The following is a 20,373-nucleotide window of genomic DNA, read 5'->3' as shown; positions in this document are numbered from 1 at the left end:
TGGTTATCTGGCATGTAAGTCGGATCTTCTGCCCTTCTGACTCGTCAGTTATTCATGCTAGTGAGCAGTGACCCAAATTCTTTGCAGATGCTTATCCATCTATTCTTCACTGTAGTGTTGCAGATCATGTAATGTTAGGGGGTGCTAAGCCCTGAGAGCTCGTATGGGTCACTGGGGAAAAAATCCATGCAAGCAAGAAAGCCTCAGAGCCCCCCATCAAAACCATGCTCCCACATGCTTGACAAAAGCCAGATGAACCTAACCTATGTCCCTCCTAGCCTTTTTTTCCTGCTCCATTACCCATGATCTAACGCTAGGCAAGTGACTAAGCATGTATCTGAGTGTTCCTGCACTGAGCCATCCGTCCTTCTCAGGGTTGCTTGGCCTTTTCTTTGGCTTGAGTCACAGTTGATGAAGACGGTGTTTCCATGCAAACCCATATAAACACCAGGGGAGAGAAACACTTTTGTGGTAAAAACACTTCAGACTCAAGGAAAGAGAACCAACTTGCCCAAGACTTCAATCACTTAAAGTCACAGCTAGGATTTAAAATCTAGATGGCAATGCCACAACACCAAAGACTATTCTCTCTCTTACAGCCCTTTACCAATAACAACTTAAAAATATCTCTCCCTTCCACTTGCAGAGCAAGAAGGGGCATGAGCTGAAACACGTGGCTCTTGATGGGTTAGTCACACAACTTGGAGCCTCTCCATTACCTGGGACACACACTCTACTCCTCTCTCTTCCTTCCACTTCCTTCAGAGAGATTAATCTCCTCCTTCATCCTTCTAACCTGTCTTGCTGGGGAGCTGGAGGCAAGAGGATGCTCCAGAAGAGACCCTTCTCCATAGAGCATCATTCCTGGCTCTGCCTGAGGATCCTCGTTAGCTAACCTGCCTGCATGATGAAAGACATGACTTCTTGTTTTATTCTCCCCAGGTTAGTTAAAGAATGTCCTGGGTTGTTTTTTTAGTGGGTTTGTTTTTCTTGCTTCTATAATGGTTGGCTATGGGGGATGACGCCATATTTTGGAAACTTCTCTGGGCCATTTTCCATGCACCCACAGGTGACTATTAAAATGACTGGAGTGTTTTATAAATACCCTAAATAAATAACATAAAAAACATAGCTTACAAGTAAGGTAAAGCTACCTTAGCTAAAATACAACTTGAAAGTTAATCAGAATCTAAAATGAATTTTATATCCCTAGAACCCAGCCCATAGAACACAGATGTGCGGCATATTTTAGGATTAAAACACTTCTATATAAAATGTGATAATGATAAATGGTAACCCTTATAGTTCACCTCTACATCTAGCAGGAAGAAAGAGTCAAAAACGTCAGCACATGCATGGTGTGCGCTATGATATTCTGTCTCTGTTGTGTGTAATTATGCTTTCACTGAATCAGAGCACACAATCACTTTCTCTTCTCCAAGGGCTCACTGTGTAGTACAGGAAAAGGCTAGAATCTGCCAAGACATGTTAGAAGCTGGGTCAGTCTCTATTCATCTATCTCCTGTCTGCATCACCCACCACCTGCCGAGCTCTGGCCTCTCCAATTACAGGTCTCACTCAACTTGCCCATAAAATCAGTCCTAGATAGATTCCTTGGTCATTCCGGAAAACACATAAAAGAAGCTTCCAGAAGGAAGAAACGGATGGCCGGGTATTCTGTGTGCTGGAAAACTTTCAACCAACTGGTGAATACACACATGGAAGAAATGTAAGTTAAGTGCTTAAGAATGTCATTAAGGGAAGCCAGGTGTGGTGTCACATGTCTATAATCCTGGTACTTGGGAGGCTGAGACATAAGGATCAGATGCTCAAAGATAGTCTAACATGAGCTACCTAACATGATTCTCTCTAAAACAAACAAACAAACAAATAAACAAGTTGATAAAAATTGCCATTTTGTTTATTTCGTTTTTGAATGAAAACTCTCCAAGTACCCCATGGAAGCAGTGGGATGGGCTATAACTGGAGTTCTACTCGAATGCAGAGGTTTTAAATGTGTGTGCTGTTCTTCAAGTGTCTTATGGGAAGGAGGGATTTGACTCTTAGATGGAGAGGAAGAGGGACGAGAGGCAAATGCAGATGTATCAAGCCTTCGTATCTGGGTTAATCCAGGCTACCCCAACAGCGATTCTGTCTTTGGCCTTGGGTGCTCTCATAGCACAGGACTATGTATTTATTGCTGTTCACCCTTATAGGCCTTGGGGAAGACAAGATGAACTCAAATCAATTGGACTTGAACTAGCTGGATTTGAGGTGATGAAACAAACAGGCCATTTGAGTTGTCTTACATAGTCCACATTACTGAGGGATAGAGACCCCTCCCAGAGCAATGTGCTATGAAAACATGTTCAGAGATCAAGCATTTGCCACCTCTAGAGCTGACAAGAGTGTGAGCATTTATAGGACACTGCATTCTCTTAATATGTGGTCTCATGGTTAAGTGAGAAAGTGTGTGTGTGTGTGTGTGTGTGTGTATGTGTGTGTGTATATGTGTGTGTGTGTATGTGTGTGTGTGTGCAAGTGGGGGAATGTGTGTTTATACGTGTGTGTGTATGAGTGTGTGGATATGTGTGCAAATGGGGGGATTGTGTCTATTTGTGTGTGTGTGTGCAAGGTGGGGGAATGTGTGTGTGTCTATATGTGTGTGAGTGTGTGTATATGTGTGCAAGGTGGGGGAATGTGTGTATGTCTATATGTGTGTGTGTGTGTAAGGAATATGTGTGTGTGTGTGTGTAAGTGGGGGGGAGTATGTGTGTGCATGTGGAGGGGAATTGTGTGTGAGAGTGTGTAAGTGGGAGAGGTGTGTATATGTGTGTTAGTGTATGTGATTATGTGTGTGTGCATGTAGAGGGTAGTGTGTGTGAGTGTGTGTGAGTGTGTGTGTGAGTGTGTGTGTGAGAAGTATATATGTGTATAAGTGGGGGGAGTGTATATATGTGTGTGTGAGTGTGTAGGGGGTAGTGAGTATATGTGTGTGAATTAAAACAGAAAATGTTTCCCAATTTGTTTGCAACTCAGTCAAACTGCTTTCAGGACAGCATTAAAAATTACTAAGAATTATTTCCTTTCAAACGCTGACTGGATAAAAACACTCTCAGAATTGACCAGAAATGCAGCCAGTGCTCTGCGGTAGTTATTCCTAATCACATACCAATTTTCAAACACTCCCTGTAAATTACTCACAGGCAATTAAGCCCGTTAGATTCATCCTGTGGCGGAAGCCGTCCTTTTGGGGGCTGTCTGTCTAGAACAATTGTCAAAGTTCTAAAGGGGGCGAGCGACACTTTAGCTCATAATCCAGTGAATATCCCTACCAGAGATTGCATGTGTATATCGTGTTGACACAAAGAGCAAGTCAGGGAACTGGGTCTACAGCCAGAAAACGGGCTCCCCAACAACACACGGTAAGCTCGAGTGTATTCTGTTGCTCACTGCAGGAGCAGCGGAGGGGGGGGGGCACGCGTGGAGGAGCAAGGGCCAATCTGGGTCCCCCTGGCTTTCCAATCTCCCGTCTTGCTCCTCTCATTCAGGGCCTGAAAACCACCTATTAGAGCTGTGCCTCTCTTCACTTCTGAAGCTTCCTCACTTGCTCCCATGGTAATAGCACGGAGGTCCTGCCTACTGCAACAACTGTCCTGAGCCCTTTTGCTCCAAGCACATGAGAGAGTCCGGTGGACCAGTGCACACATCTTCACTGTTGGGTATTCAGTGCTACGTGAATGAGTCTCTCAGCTGTGAGGGGTCTCACTGGAGGGTACCTTGCACTATATTTAAAATTTTAACTAATATTTAAAACACTTGTTGTATGTGGCGCCCACATGGGAAGCAGATGACAGCTTTTTCTCAGCCTTCTCTCCTTCCACCTGGGTCCCTGGGCTGGAGCCTGGTTACCTGGTTTGAGCAGAGAGCTCCTTTATGCACTGAGCCACCTCTCCAGATTTCTGACTTTTCATCCAGGCAGCCCTGGGCCTTTTGGTACCATGAGTTACTCATTCAGGTTTTGTTCCCCTCCTCTTCAGCTTGAGAGTAAGAAGGAAGGATCAAGCTGTCAGAAAGAATGGCTCATTTCTACCAGGATCCAGAGACAATGAACTGTACAGACGTTGGGAGACAAGCCAGCCTTGTCACCCAGGGGTGGAAAAGGTAAAACCCGCATAATCAACATTTGCACACTTGCCAGGAGCTGATTGTAGGCCTCTTAGCCAGGCCATCCAACATGATTTGGGAGCAATTTCTCAGATTACACAATCAGGAGGACCGCCCAGGGGTGCAAGAAGCCTCCTGTGCAGCCATCCCCCTGTCTGCCCACTCTGAAACAAAAAGACAACACCTTTCACCCACACTTCCACAGGGCAGGTTCTTGGACCTGGCCGTTTTCTGTGGCCTCAGTCTGGGAGCATGCCTCTTGGGCGAGTGATGGATTTCCTGCAGTCTAGAGATCACAGGATGGCTACTGAACTACCTAAGCTCTGGGGCTATGCTTAGTCTTTGAAATACACCAGGTCAGCAGCACGTGGGACCTGAGTTTTCTTGATCTGTCACTTGAGGAGCCAGACCACAGCACCAGGATAGTTCATGGTACAGAGGGAAGAGGGAGGGGGCACAAAGGCCAAGTCAGTCCGGCTGAAGGCCAGAGTTCCTGGGGTTCCTCACCCAGTCAGCCTTAGAGATGACTGGTCCGTGGGGACTTTGCCCCCTGTGATCCTACTGCTCTCTGGCCATCGTCGAAGACCAATTGGTTTACAAATAGTTATGATAAACCTAAGGTCTTTATTTCCTTTAAGAGACCCACCGTGAAGCTGTATAAATGTCTCCTGACAGATGTAATGGAGGGTCATTAGCAGTACAAAGCCTGTCGGACCGCAGCATTAGTTCAAGGGAATACCTCAGTGTCCACCGAAATTGCCGCGCATGTAAACCAATTTCCCCAGCAGAAGGGTAAACACAGACTCGTTTGAACCTCAAGATGAAAACAGATGGGATATCGCAAACAGTTACCCAAAATACAACAGACTTCTGGGCTAATTACACGTGGTTAGCTCTGAATGGAGGAGGAAATAGTTTTCTTTGCTGCTAAATGTCACAAGAGTCACCTAAAGGCTCAGAAGGAGGCCGCTTGTTTTTGCGAAAATTGCTAAAAATTAATCTATGCTAGAACCGCTTCTAAAACACTGAACAGGCCTCTAGCTCTCAGTCTGCTGCCGGCTATCTAGATGCAGGCATGTGTGAGAGACCCTGCAATAGACTTCAAAACCCAAGGTAACCCAGATCCAGGGATGACGCTCTGCATCCCAAGAAGCCGCCCCAGAGTCCCAGAGGGCACCGAGAGAGGCGCACACCTGTGGTCACCGCGTCCTGAATGTGCGCATCCTCACATCCACGCTCCATCCCAGAGGCTTCACCTCGGAAGCAGAGCTAAGGCTAAGCACCGGGTGAGGAGGAGGTACCTGGCGAGGCCACGGGTTCCCGGGTTCCGGAAGACGCGCTGGGGCGATGCGGTAGGAGGTCGCGGCTCCAGCCCCAGGAGAAGCCGCGTGCAGGGTTCAGCCATGTTTCGGTTGCCCTCTGACCTGACCCCGGGCCCACAAAGGCCTCCCGGCTGTGTCGCTATGGCCCAGCTTTCCAGTCGCTGCCAAATTAATGAGCCCACGTCAGGTTGGGTTTACACCCCAGCCAGCCAAGCAGCTCTTCAGCCAAGCAGCCGAGTGGAAAATGAATGCCGGGCAGCTCGCGAGGCTCTAGCACGCGTGTGGAGGGGACTAGTGTCCTTTGTCCCCCGCTAGCTAGGCCCAGGAACCCAGGAAAGTTGAAGATCTCGTGGGTCCACCCTCCTCTGCCAGTCTTTGTCTTCAAAGGGAACCAGTCTGGATCAGGCAAGCCTGTTGTGTGTGAGAAATGTATCTGTCCTAATGTGGTAAATTACTCAGACTGCACTTCAACATCCCTGAAAGGCAAGGCGTGCACGAGAGCGTGTCTGGGTTGTAGACTCCACATACCTTCTAAGCCTTTATAGAGTTTTATAGTCTTTTTTCAGGCCTCACTGCATTTGGGACTTAATATAGGGCCACATTTCTTCTAGTCATAGAGGTCCAGGGGATTCTATCAACTAATGTGTGCCCGACTGGAGCAGGGAACTCTTGGCTTCTTTCAGAGGCAATCGTCTAGAAGGAGAAAGCCCAGAGGAGACAGTTATAATCTGGGGGGGAAGGTGTGCAAGCCAAAGATAAGTTGAAATAGGATTTGATATGTGTTTTGAATAAAAGTAGACCTGGTGGCTCCTAGTTTAGCTCTGACTCTCCCAGTTCTGACAGCTGTTTTGTTGCTCTTTAAAAATGAGGAATTCTGCTCAAGAGAAAAAAATGACTCACTTTAAAGTTGATAATCCTTCATGCATTGATTTATGTTATTTATATAAATATTGATTATTATATAATACATATTTATATTGTATCTATATATTTTTAATGTGTCAAAAGCAAACACTTTCATTTTAAAGCACTTGGAGAGAAATCAGAGCAGCTCTCTGAAATCGAGAACGAAGCCCCCTCTTCCTGGAGCCTTGCAGACTGTTGGAGGGAACTGCTGTGGCTGTTTACCTAGTCCTGGACCGTCCTTGCCCTTGCTCCAAGACCTAACAGTGAAGGCCAGCTCTCCTCTTCTAGTGACAGGTACTGTCCTCACTCTTAGGGCCCCGCCCTTACTCCTTGTTTCCCTTGCCTATATTCCATTGGCACACAGCCCCAACCCATCCTATGGGTTCTGCTCCCCTTTATAAATACAGCTTCCTTCTCTGAGCCCAAACCTCCCTCTGAAATCTTAGTGTACCTACAAGGTCAAGTTGTGATTTCAGGTTGCCACACCTTTAAGGAGTTAATATCTCCAAGAGTAAACTATAGCACATGATAATTATCTTTCTGCATGTTACTCTCATCAAGTACCAAGATAAGTTAGAAAGAAGATAGAGAGTGTATTTGGTCTCTGTGTTGCTGTGCCCTGTAGCAAAGCAGTATGTCATAACAGAGCCTCACACTGAAGAAAATGCTCACCTCATGGTAGTTGGGAGTAAAGAAAATTAGGCAGGGGTTCTGTTCCCATAATCCCCTTCAAGGGTTCACCCCAATGACCCCACCTCCCCAAAGCCTTACTACTCCCCAATAGTACTAATAGGCTGGGAGGCACACTATTAACCTGTGAAGCCCAGGGGGACTGAGAAGAACCACACTACATGAGCATCCAGTGAACAATCATCTCTCAACTGAAATTTAAGCTCCCAAGGGACAGCGATCAAGGTAACACTGTTGCCGCACAGCACAGCATCAGATGAAGGAGTGTTAACTTTGTGGATTCCACAGCTCATTTGAATCAACACAGTCCCTTTTAAAATTCTAGTTAAGTATTGGGGCTAGAGAGATGGATCCGTGTTCTTCCATAGGACCCTGGTTCAACTCCCAGCACCTATGTGGCAGCTCCCAGCCTTCTGTAACTCCAGTTCCAGGGGATCTGAAGCTTTCTGGATTCTGCAGGCTCTGCAAGGACATGCAGCACAGACGTACTTCCCTGGAAAGCACCCATGCATGTAAAATAATTGAATACTAATTTTTTTAATTCTGTTACGTGGTGTTTAGGGAAGTACCTACATCCCCCCCCCTGTCAGTTCCTACCTCGTTACGAATTACCTCTAAATTATTTCTTCTGGAACCGAGAATATAGAGTGAGAGACAGAAAGAATAAATTATGGCCAATGCTAAGTACAAGTTCATCTACTAGGAGGCAGTACAGCTTTATAACTGATAACTCACATTCACTACATGCTGGCTATATGGTCCTGGATATATAGATAGCCTGGATATGGCTCTATGGTCCTGGATAAGTTATGTAACACTGTAAGCCTCAGTTTCCTCTGCTGTAGCCTGTATTACAGTTATCGGCATTAAATCAAAGAATACATGCTTAATAAATATTGGCAATGATTGCTCTCAATTTCATCTGGATATGACGTATAACGGGAGCCTTAGGTCATTCCTTTCTTTGAATGATTGACAGGTAGTGAGTGAACTAGAAACAGTACATATTTTACTTTAATATGAGAAAATGTAGAGCCAGCAGATATTTTAAGAAAAAAAAAACATTAACAAAAGACAAAAGTGCATATGGAAAAATAAGAATCTGGGGGAAACAAAAAAAGTTAAATACAACACAAAATAGTCAAATCTTTGGAGAGATGAAGAAAGGTATATTTTTCACAAATTAAGAAAGGAACCCCCCTCCCCCAAAGAAGCTTTATAAAGAAAAGAAAGAAACTTTAGAAATTAAAAGTATGAACTGGAAATGAGTTCAGTGAGAGAGGAAAAGTGAAATTGAGAAATATTTAAGGAAACAACAAATAAAAATAGAAAGCGAAAAATAAAAGCTTGAAGATCAATACAAGAGATACAGTGATTGACTGAATTCTAGGAGGAACACACAGAGTATAATTTGTTTTTCAAAGAAACAATACAAAAATGCCCCAGAATTTACTGATTTCCTGGGAAGTATTCCTAGCCTATATAAACAAATTAAGTGCCCAGCACTAGGAATGAGGAGGGGCTTACCCAACACAACATCATAAAATTGCAGGAACTCTTGAATACATCAAACCTCAAAAACACTTCTAAGAAGACATCTTATCTACCATACCAAAACCATAAATCATAATTACATTACTTCTAAAAAAGTCACTAGAAATGAGAGCACAATAGAGCAACAGCTTTGCAGCATTATGGCAAACATTCATTCCAATCTAGAATTCTATATCTGGCCAAACTGTCCCCTAAGTGACAGACAGAGAAAAGAGGTTTTTCACACATACAAATTTTTCACCCTCATGCCATGTAATATATTGCTGGGTTGCCATTCTCATTGAAAGTATCCAACACACACACACACACATACACACACACACACACCATACACATATACATACACACACATATACACCTATACATACACACAGCCACACACACACCCATACACACAAATACACAGCCATACACAGACAAATACACAGATACACATACATACATACATATACACAGACACACACATACATATACACAGACACACATACATACATATACATAGACACACACATACACACATACATACATATGCACACACACACAGATAACTTAGTCTTTGGCTGTAGTGATGCATGTGAGGACATATGCTCCAATTGCTGCAACTATCTTACGACCCGGAGGGGAGAAGAACAATGAGAAGAAGCTGAGCACTTACTGGTGGCCCAAACCATCGCATAAGTCACCCTGAAACTGACCAACATCTAAATGTTGGGTTAGGTGGGGGTCAGGATTCAAAGCCCACACACTATGCTTATCTTTCAAGCTGACATCAACAGTGAAAGCAAGCATAATTTATTTAAAAATGCTTACCTTTGTCTGGGTACTTATATTCTGTCATGTGGCTTTTTGGTTTGCAGCTACAAGAAGCCCATGAAGTAGCTATATTATTTTCCTAGTGCAAGAAACACAGGCTCAGACACTAGGTGGTACACGCCAGGCCTGTGCTCGCCACTCTCCAGAAGAGCAGGTATTTCATGCCAATTCTACACTCAGAGCCTGTCACGTGATCTCAGACAGATAATAGGCACCAACCTGTGTGGAGGGGACATAAGGAAATATTCAAACCCATGCAGATCTCAAAGCCGCACTTCATAACCACTTTCAGTTCATCGTCACCGTCAGTATTGTTCTGATCTGTGGTCACCTACCTTAGATTGCTCCTGGTGAGTCACTCTTCCTGGCCTTCATGTTGTTCACTGTGGTATACGGCTGAATTCTATAAATAATTAGGATATTATAGAAATAGTGATATGCGACTCCCAAGATGAGGTTATAAAAGACCCAGTGACTTCTGCTTGCTTTCTTTTAGCTCACTCGCTTTGGAAGAGGACAGTCTTTATGTCATACACACTGAGGAAGGTAAGGGATCGTGCCCACGTGCCAAGAAACTGCAAGCTCTTGACAGCAGGCATGGGAGTTATCTTAGAAGAACGTGCCCTTGGCCAGCGCCTGAAGCCTAGCCATCCCGATGGATCACTCCTGAACGTTTGCCCCATAGAAACTGCATGATAATGAATGTTTGTTGTCTTAAGTTCAGTGTGAGGGTGAACTGTTACCGAGCAGTATATAACCCTATAGACAGGGTAATTGAAGAGGCTCCCCCTTAACCTCGTGGGCAAAAGTCATCTTGATTTATTTATCACTTTGTGCATTTCAAAGAAGATATGTGGGCCTCTCAAGCCCTATGAACAGAATGGAGAACATGCCATTTCAGAAGCTAATTGTCCCACAGCCCTGGCAGTGTGAGACCCTCCAGGACCAAAATGAATAGGCCAGCTTTTAGTGTCTCTCTCACCAAGCAAGCATTGTCCATGTCCCTGTCTCATAGGCAACTTCAACAGAAAGACCCTGGAAATCGATGCAAAATAAAAGCGGGAGGGAAAAAGTCCCCAACTATAATTCTTCCTGAGGTGCTATGCAACACTCCGCCGTGCGCAGCCTCCCTGCCTCTTCTGGTTCTCATAACACACAGGAGTTTACGGCCTTGGATCTGGCCCAAAATTGTAGATAGCCATCAATTTTGAGAACGTTCATATATTCTGAACAGTGAAACTGTTCATGGTTGTGGTGTTTATGGCTGGGGCTTAAATAGGAAGCTAATAAAGATAAAAAACTGTTGATAAGGCACTCAGACCCGTCAATGGAAAGTTTCCTGTTGCCTGACCAAACTCTGGCTTCCCTCCTGAGGCCTGGGTCCACTTTTAACAGATGCCCAATGGGAGGGAGTTAAAGCTAATAGAATTAAAACTTGTTTCTCATGGAATTGATTCAGAGGCAATAGGTGCCATTCTCAGTCAGTAATGAGTAAGAAGATGGGGGAGAAGGGATGGGGGAGTGGGAGGTAGGAGGGAGTAGGGGTGGGCTGCTGTTTGCCTGCACAAGTCCTATGGCTCATTTGGGCTTTCTGTTCATTTTGAATGAGCAAGCAGACTCTCCTGGACCAAGCACTGCTCTGGCCAGAAAGTCAGTTGATGACCTTGGCTTGGGTTAGGGTAACCCTTAAGGATGAAGACTTCTCTTTGCTCCAGATGTAGCCCAGTTGTGATGCACATGGCTTTGCCAGGTCTGTCATCTGCTGTGAGAGCCCGCACACAGTCAGCCCTGCACACAGTCAACCTGGCTTTGTTTCTTAGAACCAACATGCATTTGAGTCTAAAATGGGTTTGAGCGTGCACAGACATCTGTGGCTGATGTTGCTACAGGTGTGGGATGCTGTGGTTTCTAATATCTTACATGTGTTCTCCAAATAGTACCTCGAGTGTCCTCTTGTTTCTTGGCCTGTGTGGTTTCCTGAATTTCCGGTAGTGGGTCTCCAGCAGAAAAGCTGCAATGTATTACTAAAAACATATAAACAAAGAAACACACACATGGACAAAATGGGGTTGGCATCAACAGAAGCTTGCCCCGAACGTGGGGTGGGATGGAGGCCAGAGCAACATAGCTGTAGAGCTTACCGAGCTGTTTCCCAGAAATGCCCTCCCTCTCTACCAAGGAGTCACTCCAGGTCCTAAGCCCTGGGCTCTGATCGACAGAGCAATAGAAATCTATCTGGATTAGACCTAGCAAATAGCCTGCCTGAGGGTTAAGAGAAGGAAAGGCCCCTACGTAAAGAGTTAGGCCAGTACATTGTAGCCAGAGCAGGGGACTCTGGGAGCTTTTTATGTGACTCATAGTAAATCTGGGTCTTAACCCTGGGAGCTAAAGATATTACTGGGTCATGTCAGCTTAATAAATGCCCAGGACAAGGAGCTAAAGATTTAACCAAGTGGTACTTTAAAATGAAAACAGGGGCTACTGAGGTGGCTTAGTGGGTAAAGGTGCTTGTCACTCAAGCCTGATGACCTGAGATCCATCACTGGAATCCATAGAAAGATGGGGGGAGAGAGTCAACGCCATAAAGTTGTTTTCTGACTTCCACACACTCACTAAGGGTACTTGCATCACAGCACACACACACACACACATACACACAAGAAAATCAATCCGAATAAGGCACATAGTTAGGTTGCCAATAGCTTCGAAATGATCATTAAATGGGATCCTATGCATCTATACAACTGAAAGTATGTAGCCTGCATGGGGTTACAGAGTAGTCAAACAGAGTCCTGGGAACGTGGGTGGAGTAGTTCCGAGGTGAGAAATCAGAGATAATAAGACTCAAAGGCATAAATTCAAGGAGGAGTGGTAAAAACATGAGATTTAAATATATGTCGTTCCATTAATACACTTCCCATTGTTGTAACTAAGTATCAAAAGCCACACCGTTTGGGGGGAACATGTTTTTTTACAGCTCACAGCTTTAGAGTCTAAGCAGCATGGTAATCGCTGTAGCAAGGGGCTTGCCTTGTTTATCACATTTTAATGAATGGAATCATGGCAGGACAGAAGCAATCACACAGTGAGACAGAAGCTGATTCAGTCTTTGTCAACAACCCTCTGTCATGGATTACAAGTCCTACTCGAGCTATAGCTAGTCCTTCCCAGGGCACTGGCCTTTATAACTATTCACTAGGGTCTGCCTCTTAATGGGCACCTCCCAACTCTGCTACACTGAAGACAGAGAGAGCGCTTAATGTCTAAACTACATCTCATCCACGGAAAGATGCAAAGAGTAAGATAATTGTAGCCGCCAGTGGCCCACAGGTTCCTGGGTTCCTGAAAGGAAAGCTGGGGATGGATGGGAAGGACGGTGAGAGAAATAACTCGCCAAGACAAAGTTCTCTGATCAAGGCTCAACTTTGAGTCTGAATTTTTAAAGGGGGAAACCCATACCCCACTTTGCCGGGTTCTCTTCTGGAAAATAAGCTCAGCTGCTCAGCAGGTAGTGGCTTCTTGCAGGACGCTGCAGCCATGGCAGGACAATAGACTTTACCTAGGTGGGAAGACTCCACCCTAGGTGGGCTAGGGAACTGTGGCAAAACCAGGTCTGATTCAGCCCGCTCAAGGCTGGAGGGGTAGGACTCAATAATCATTTGCAAAAGTCGGATATATTCATCTTCAGAGAGTGGAGGCAGGCGAGGCAGGCTTAGGGGAGTGTTCTGTCTTTCTAACAAGCGTTATAAAGCCCTAGCCACAGGGATGGATATATGGGTCGTTTTGATAGGTGCGAAAACTACAGAAAGCATAACCTCATCACAGGCCTCCTATGCCCGTTTGTTTTAGTTCCGGCTTGAGATTCATGCCGTGCTCATGATTTCCTCATTCATCATGAAACTTCTCAGTCAGCCCCAAGCTGAGGCTAACTCATTACAGGGCAGAAAGTTGCCGTCCTCCCAGTGACAAGAAAGAACCCAAAACAAACACACTTGCAAGTACAATTAGATTCGAGTGACATTATTTATTGGCATTATTTAGAGACAATGAAGATGTCTAAACTGTAAGTTCCCCACATACAAAAATTCAGAGTGATGTCATTGTGCTCCAACTCTGCCTCGAAGCAGGCTATTCCTGTTTAAACTGATAGAGGATTGATTCTATAAACCAGCCTCCAGTTCTTCCATCGCCCTCAAGGTCATCCTGTGATAACCTTTTCCAGGACCCACTTTTTTTCAAATCAGAAGCTTACGACACCCCCTTCCTCTGTTAAAAGGAATTTTCACATATTTATTTTCAATCGGCTGATGAGATAATCAATATGTATCGCAAGTCAGTGTTGCAGAAATAAGCTTCACTTGGCTGTTTAACAGTTCACAGTCCAGACTCACCCTTTATGGGGGACACGGTCCTGTGCTAGCTCAGCCTAATTTGCAGAGGCAAAACTGCTTGCCTCCCAGGCCCAGACCCTTCCACTTGTTTACCTTTCCCGGACTCCCCCAGCTATGTACTCTGATGGGCAGCCAGAGCAGAGCGAGGGCAGAGCCAGGGCAGAGCCAGGGCGGAACCAGGGCAGAGCAAACGCACCTGGCTCCTTTGTCCACAAACACAAGTGAAACGAGAAGCAGAAACTTGGGATGGGATGTTTTCAGTGAAACACTAGAACAGGGAAACCGAGGCCTCTTCTGCATGTGCCCAGGAGAGAGGCCAGTCTCCATGGAACGCTCTCAGACAGGACCACTGCTCGCTCTGGGGGTACAGAGATCTACGACATGCCCTATGTCCATTATAAATGGACATGGAACTCTAACAAGAGGGGTGATGTTTAGACCCAGGCCTCAGCCTCCAGGCCATGGTCAACATTGTTTCCTTCCTTCCTTCCTTCCTTCCTTCCTTCCTTCCTTCCTTCCTTCCTTCCTTCCTTCCTTCCTCCCTCCCTCCCTCCCTTCCTTCCTTCCTACTATCCTCTCTCCCTCCTCCTTCTCTTCCTTCCCTCTCTCTTCTTTGGCAGGGTGTCTGGGTAGCCCAGGCTAGCCTGGAACTCGTAATCCTCCTGTCTCCATCTTCTGAGTGATAAGATGATAGGTTTACACTGCCACATCTGAAAACAGGCAGTTAAACTCCAAAAGACGAGGAAGAAATCTTGGCTTTTTCCTCTCCACATGGAGTTTGAACATGGCTTTTTCCTTCCTGGACTTGTCATCTACAAAATGAAGGTTTGCAAAGCAAATAAGTGGAGCCAGAAAAATCGAAGACGATGACCTAAAAACTGATTAATTCAGCATTAATTTCTAGTTAATTTTGAAAATGTAGTCAGTCACTTCAAGTCAGCCTTTGCCTGGCCTTCTTCACTTGTCTAAGACAGTCTGGTGTTGCTCAGCGCTGTTTCTAAAGGACTCAAGCGCAACTTTAGAAACTCCTCCCAAGGTGATTGTAAAGTAAGCAAAGTCTTGTTACCTCCACTCCCAGAGCAGATGCCCTGGGGGACTCACTGGTGTGGAGGAGAGAGACCTGCAGGAGATATTCTGCTGACTTGTAGCCTAATAGAATGTTAAAGTTTAACAGCATCCAGGAAAGAAAAAAAAAATGTTTTATTAGGGTTTAACAGCAATTCAGTAGGTCTGTGTTCTCAGAAAGAAAGAGAGAAAAAAAATTAACGCCAGTAGGAAGCTTCCCGGAAATTCTCCAGCGGAATCCTGCAGTAGCTGATATTAACTTGCCAAGGAAACTGGGCACACACTCTGCTGAGGACCCCTAAAAGCACCTACCGTCTTAGCCGTTCTTGCTCTCTAGTAGTTAGTGTTGAGACAAAGTATCTGTTGAAGATGGCAGCTTTTACACAGACGTTATTTCCCCTTAGCAATAGTCCATTAGGGACCTTAAGGGGCTGGAGAAGATAAGAGATGTTCCTATTCAACCTCAAAGGCAAAAAAGTACAATAGCTTTCCTAATTTAGAGAGGAGTCCCCTGGCATGTACCCCAAAGGTCTGCTTTGGAGGGATTGTCTCACTTTCATTCATTTATTTATTTATTTATTTATTTATTCCTTCATTAGTCGAGCACCCACTGCGTTCCAGACCCCCATTCACCAACTGTATATCCAGCAATAATAAAACAGACTCCAGTTCCTGCCCTCATCTACCCCAGTGGCTTGACTGCGGGTAATGTCAGTGCTGAAGAGTATCATAAAGGTGCAGATTATATAATGCATTCCGAGGTTATAAAGTCAAGTGACTCCAGGGACCAGATTAGGACTGCAAAGATCCAAAGATGTTAGGAATCGGTGAAGACTCTAGCAAGCCAGAAAGTGTGTCTCCAGATGCATTCAACGGTAGGAGTGTTTTGGTTTGGTTTGGTTTGGTTTGGTTTGGTTTGGTTTGGTTTGGTTTGGTTTGGTTGTTCATTTGTTAGATGATATGAGGCAGGGTCCCACATAATAGTCTTAAACTCGATTTCTAGCCAGCAGTGACTTTGAACTTCTGACCCTCTTGGTCCTGCATCCCAAGTACTGAAATAACAGTCAAGCATGGCCGAACCCAGTTTATGTGCTGCAGGGGATCCAATCCAGGGCTTTGTGCATGCCAGGAAAGGATTGTCAAATGCGTTGTATCCCCATCTCCAAATACTGGGTTTTGTTGTTGTTTGGGGCTTTTGCTTTGCTTGTTTTGTTTGTTTGTTTAGAACACTATATAGTCTAAATTAAACACCTCAGGGCTCCAAGTGCCTCCCATGGCTGCCGTTCAACTCCCAAATATCCTCGGACCAGAAAATCAAGGACCATGAAAAACTGCAGGCCTTATCCAAGGTCACGTAGGCAGGCAAAGCCAAAGCAAGAACTTAGCTGTCCTGGCCCTAGCCCAGTGCTTTCTAAGTACATGCTACTCCCTCTGCTCAGCAACTTGAGGCGTCTCAGCAAGTTCCTGGTGTTTGACGTGCTCTTGATAAACAGCTCCTTCATTCTCAGAGCAATTATTTATAAAGCTCATTCATGTGCCAAACACCAAGGAAAGCTTAAGAGTATAGAAAAAGTCCAGTGCTGGAATGGGCTTAGTCACCCAGAGCTTAAGAACAGACTGCTTCAGCAATCTAGATCTATAATTACTAAGAAACAAGACATTGGGACTACAGAGAGGGCTCAGCAGAAAAGAGTACTGGATGTTTTCCCAGAGGCCACAGGTTCAATTCCCAGCACCCACATGGCAGCTCACAACTCTCTGTTACTCCAGGTCCAGGGGATCTAAAACTCTCACCCACCAAGGCACAGAAAATGAAAGTAAACAAACAAGACAATTCTTTGCTTATGTTGAGCATTTCTATGGCAATAGCTATAACTCTCCAGGCCCAGAAACATATATATGTTCACCCAAGACAAGAAATACATTTTAATGTCACACAATTGATGTTATGCTCTTTGAAATTAATATAGCCCAGCAGTTGGTGTTTTAGAGGTTACTGTAAGAGCTGGAGAGGTACTCAGTGGTTAACAGCACTTGCTGCTCCTGCAGAGGACCTGGGTTTGGTTCCTAGCACCCACATGGCAGCTCACAACTGTCTGTACCTCAAGATCCAGGGGATCTGACATCCTCGGGCTTCTGCATATAGGCAGGCACACACACACACACACACACACACACACACACATTTCTTAATAGTTACTATAGTAACTGGGTATCTAAAAGATGCTGGGCACATACTTAGCAGAGTGACCCCTGGTGTTGCTGTGTTGTGTGATCTCAGATGCTGAGCAGATGCAGGGATTTGTCCGATATTTGATGTCCCTCACAAGGTCTCAACAGCGTTATGACCAAGAGCCATATCCATTCACTTAATGCTAAATATTTGTGCAATGCCTGCCTGCCAGATAGAAGGCTGCTGGAATAGAAATGGACCTGCTTGTAGCATTCGAGGACCAGTGTCCATAAACTACAGATAAGCTGCAAAGTTTCCCAGAAGTGTAGCAGAACCATTCGGAGTCTCCTAAGTTAGAAATCAGTTCATATCACCTGTCTCTGCGAAAGGAAGAAGGGTCACGGGGGCGATCTCTGCAGATTCATGCTCTGTGAGTGGCAGTTTAGCAAGTGACCATCTCTGCTAGTAGAAGCTCGGCTAGTGGTCAGAATCATGGGAAGAAATAGACTGAGAGTTGAGGATTAGGAAGTGTGGGGGAAAGCATGTGACCACGCATCCCAGGATGGGCGTGAATACTCAAGGGAGGGTGGGTCAAGTGGGTAGGCTGGCCCACTCAGCCACCTTCCTTCTCTATCCACTTTTATCATTACCCAGGGAGCTCATGAACAGTGTCACCATGGAGATGAGGTTGGAAGTTCTGCCTTAGCTCTGTCTTTAGACTTCCAGTCATTGCAGCTGATCCTACCATCGCCACTGCTGAGTGCCTAATCTGCCCTCCCTTGAGCTCCTATGTTGGCACAGCTCCCAGAAGGTCAGCCTGCTACTTGCTGACCAGTTGATTGCATTGGACTACTTCGGTAGCGGCACTTTCTTCTCATTAGGGTGGGCACTTAGCTTTTTTTTTTTTTTTTTTTGCCTTCTTTCTGATAACGTTTCTAAGTGACTACACGTGCCTTAGAGAATGTCACATCTTCTCTGTGACATTCTGTACAACATTGCTTCTGATCAGATAATTCATTGCCTAGCAAATATAGCTGCAGAAATGGGGCCCTTGCTACATGCCTGGCAAACACTCTTCCAACTTAGCTATAAGCCTAGCCCTATGATTTGGCTTTCTGATGGAGCCCTGTCTGATACGGTGGCTTTACAAACTAAGGTCTTTATTGTCTTCAAGTAGTTTGAAGGTAAACAACCCAAGTGGCCAAAGCCACATGCACGGATCTGAGTTCCCCACTGCTGTGTATGACAGTATCCTAGGATACTTCCATCACCCACCTGCTCAAAGCTGAGTCTCTACCCCTACATTTCAGCAGATCAAAGAGGCAAGAGGAACATAGAGGCAGACCCCAAATCCAGACCCAACCCTGAGAGTGACATGTCATTTCTATTCACATTCTAGAGGTAAAAATTGTCACAGTGCTTTATCTGGATCAAGGAAAAACTTAGAAATAAACTCCCAGGTGGTAACTACCTCCTTGTTCTACCCAGGAACAAAGGCCCTTTGAATAGCTAGCTACCGTGTGGTGTGTGTGTGTGTGTGTGTGTGTGTGTGTGTGTACATGCATGCATATCTGTATATATACTTAATGTAATATATTTACACCTATATGTAGATAAACAATGAGTGTGTTTGTGAGCGCATGCGTGTGTATGCATGTGTATTTATGTGTAAGTATATGTGCAGAAGTATATCAACATGAACCATGTGCATGTACATGCTTATAGAGACCAGCCGAAGGCATTAGGTCTCTTAGATCTGGAGTTACAAGTGGTTGTAAGCCAGCTGGGAACTGAACCCAGGTCCTCTGCATGAGCAGCAAGTGCTCTTAACCACTGAGCATCTCTCCAGCCCTGAGACTAGTTTTGCTAGTATGAATATTATTATACATAATATGTACTAATAAAGCAATAGATTATGAAGCTACATACAATCATATGACATTCTATTATAGAATATTCACAGAATTAAAGCTAGTTTATATATCATGTAAGTACACATATTACATAGACATAGACTATCACATACTGTAATGCTGACACCAAGTCCTAAAAATGACTCAAGAGAACCCCTGGAAGTGAGCCGGTTTACTCTGCATACCAAAGGCAGGGCAGACCTGTGCTATAAAAAAATTTAATTGAATGCTTCCAGATTTAGGATGCTTTGTTCCCATAAATAAATAAATAAACGACTACTGTAACAACAAACCCAGGAACTTTACCAATGAAAAATCATAATTGATCACAAGCTGTTGCCTCCTGTATCCAGTTACGCCCTGCCTTCCGATCTGAATGCCTCAGTAGTAAGAGAGATTGCGTTTGAGATTTGCATGGTTTAAATAGCCTGGAACACACCCACCCAAGACTGGGTCTAAGAGAGGAGATTTGGTTCAAATGCTCCTTCTCAGCATGTCAGGAAATGTTTGCTCCAATTAAGTAATCTCATTTGAGAGTGAAGTCTGTGCCAAGAAAATAAACAATGTATCTTTCATGCCACACATCCACTCTGTTGTATAAAAACTTCTATTTTCTGGGAGGCTGCTCTTGGAATTCGTACTTCTAATGAGATCAGAGCTGGAAAAATCCTGGCTTTTTAAAAGCATCTAGCAGCTATGGGGAGCATGGAGGAAGCCACGGGACACAGTCTCATTAGAGTTCTGTGAGCAAGTAGATCGCAAACATCTACAGAGCACACCGCCAAAGCTCCAGTTCTACAGGAAAGTAGGGTGTTTCTCCCTCAGCCTTAAGCGATGCAGAATTGACTTGCCAATCACAAACCAAGTGCTATTATGCTTTCAACACATACACGAAGAGTTTGAACTTCCAGGATCAAGTAGGAAGATCCAAATTGCCAGCTGGGTGACGAAAAGCTGGAGCCCCACCCCCGCCTTGGGAGTCTCCACCCACTCCCAGATGCGGAGCTGGAGGAGGAGTTACCTCACTGTCCCAGCCCGCTCACCATGCTCCAGTAATGCCAATGGCTCCCCTTCTGAAGACCAGCGATGTTGCTTGCCCAGAATCTTAGGCAGTTGGCCATTGGGCTCCCAGCTGATGGTGGTGTTTGGGGAGATTTAGAGAGTGTGTCCTTGATCGGGGAAGTACATCACTGGGGGTTGGCTCTGAGTATTTAAGATCTTACCCTATTTCCGGTTTGCTCTCTCTGCTTTGGGTCTGGAGATCAAGATGTGAGCTCTCAGTTTCCTGCCCCAGTTAGCTGCTGTGTCTTCCTGTCATCATGAACTCTAACTCCCTGGGACTGTAAACCAAAATAAACTCTGTCGTCTATAAGTTACTT

General features: G+C 45.0%; 1 long non-coding RNA gene across 1 annotated transcript; it reads left to right on the top strand.

The window, feature by feature from the left end:
• The first annotated feature begins 730 nt into the window (after positions 1-730).
• Positions 731-10,757, top strand: LOC110307585. The gene is made up of 3 exons (XR_002379430.1): positions 731-942; positions 6,518-6,689; positions 9,949-10,757. It is a non-coding gene; the product is annotated as an uncharacterized LOC110307585 (long non-coding RNA).
• Positions 10,758-20,373: the final 9,616 nt, after the last annotated feature.

The sequence above is a fragment of the Mus caroli genome, chromosome 13 (assembly GCF_900094665.2).
Source record: "Mus caroli chromosome 13, CAROLI_EIJ_v1.1, whole genome shotgun sequence".
NCBI classification, from domain to species: Eukaryota; Metazoa; Chordata; class Mammalia; order Rodentia; family Muridae; genus Mus; species Mus caroli.
Note: the sequence above shows the minus strand (reverse complement) of the source record. Positions and strands in the feature narration are given on the sequence as shown.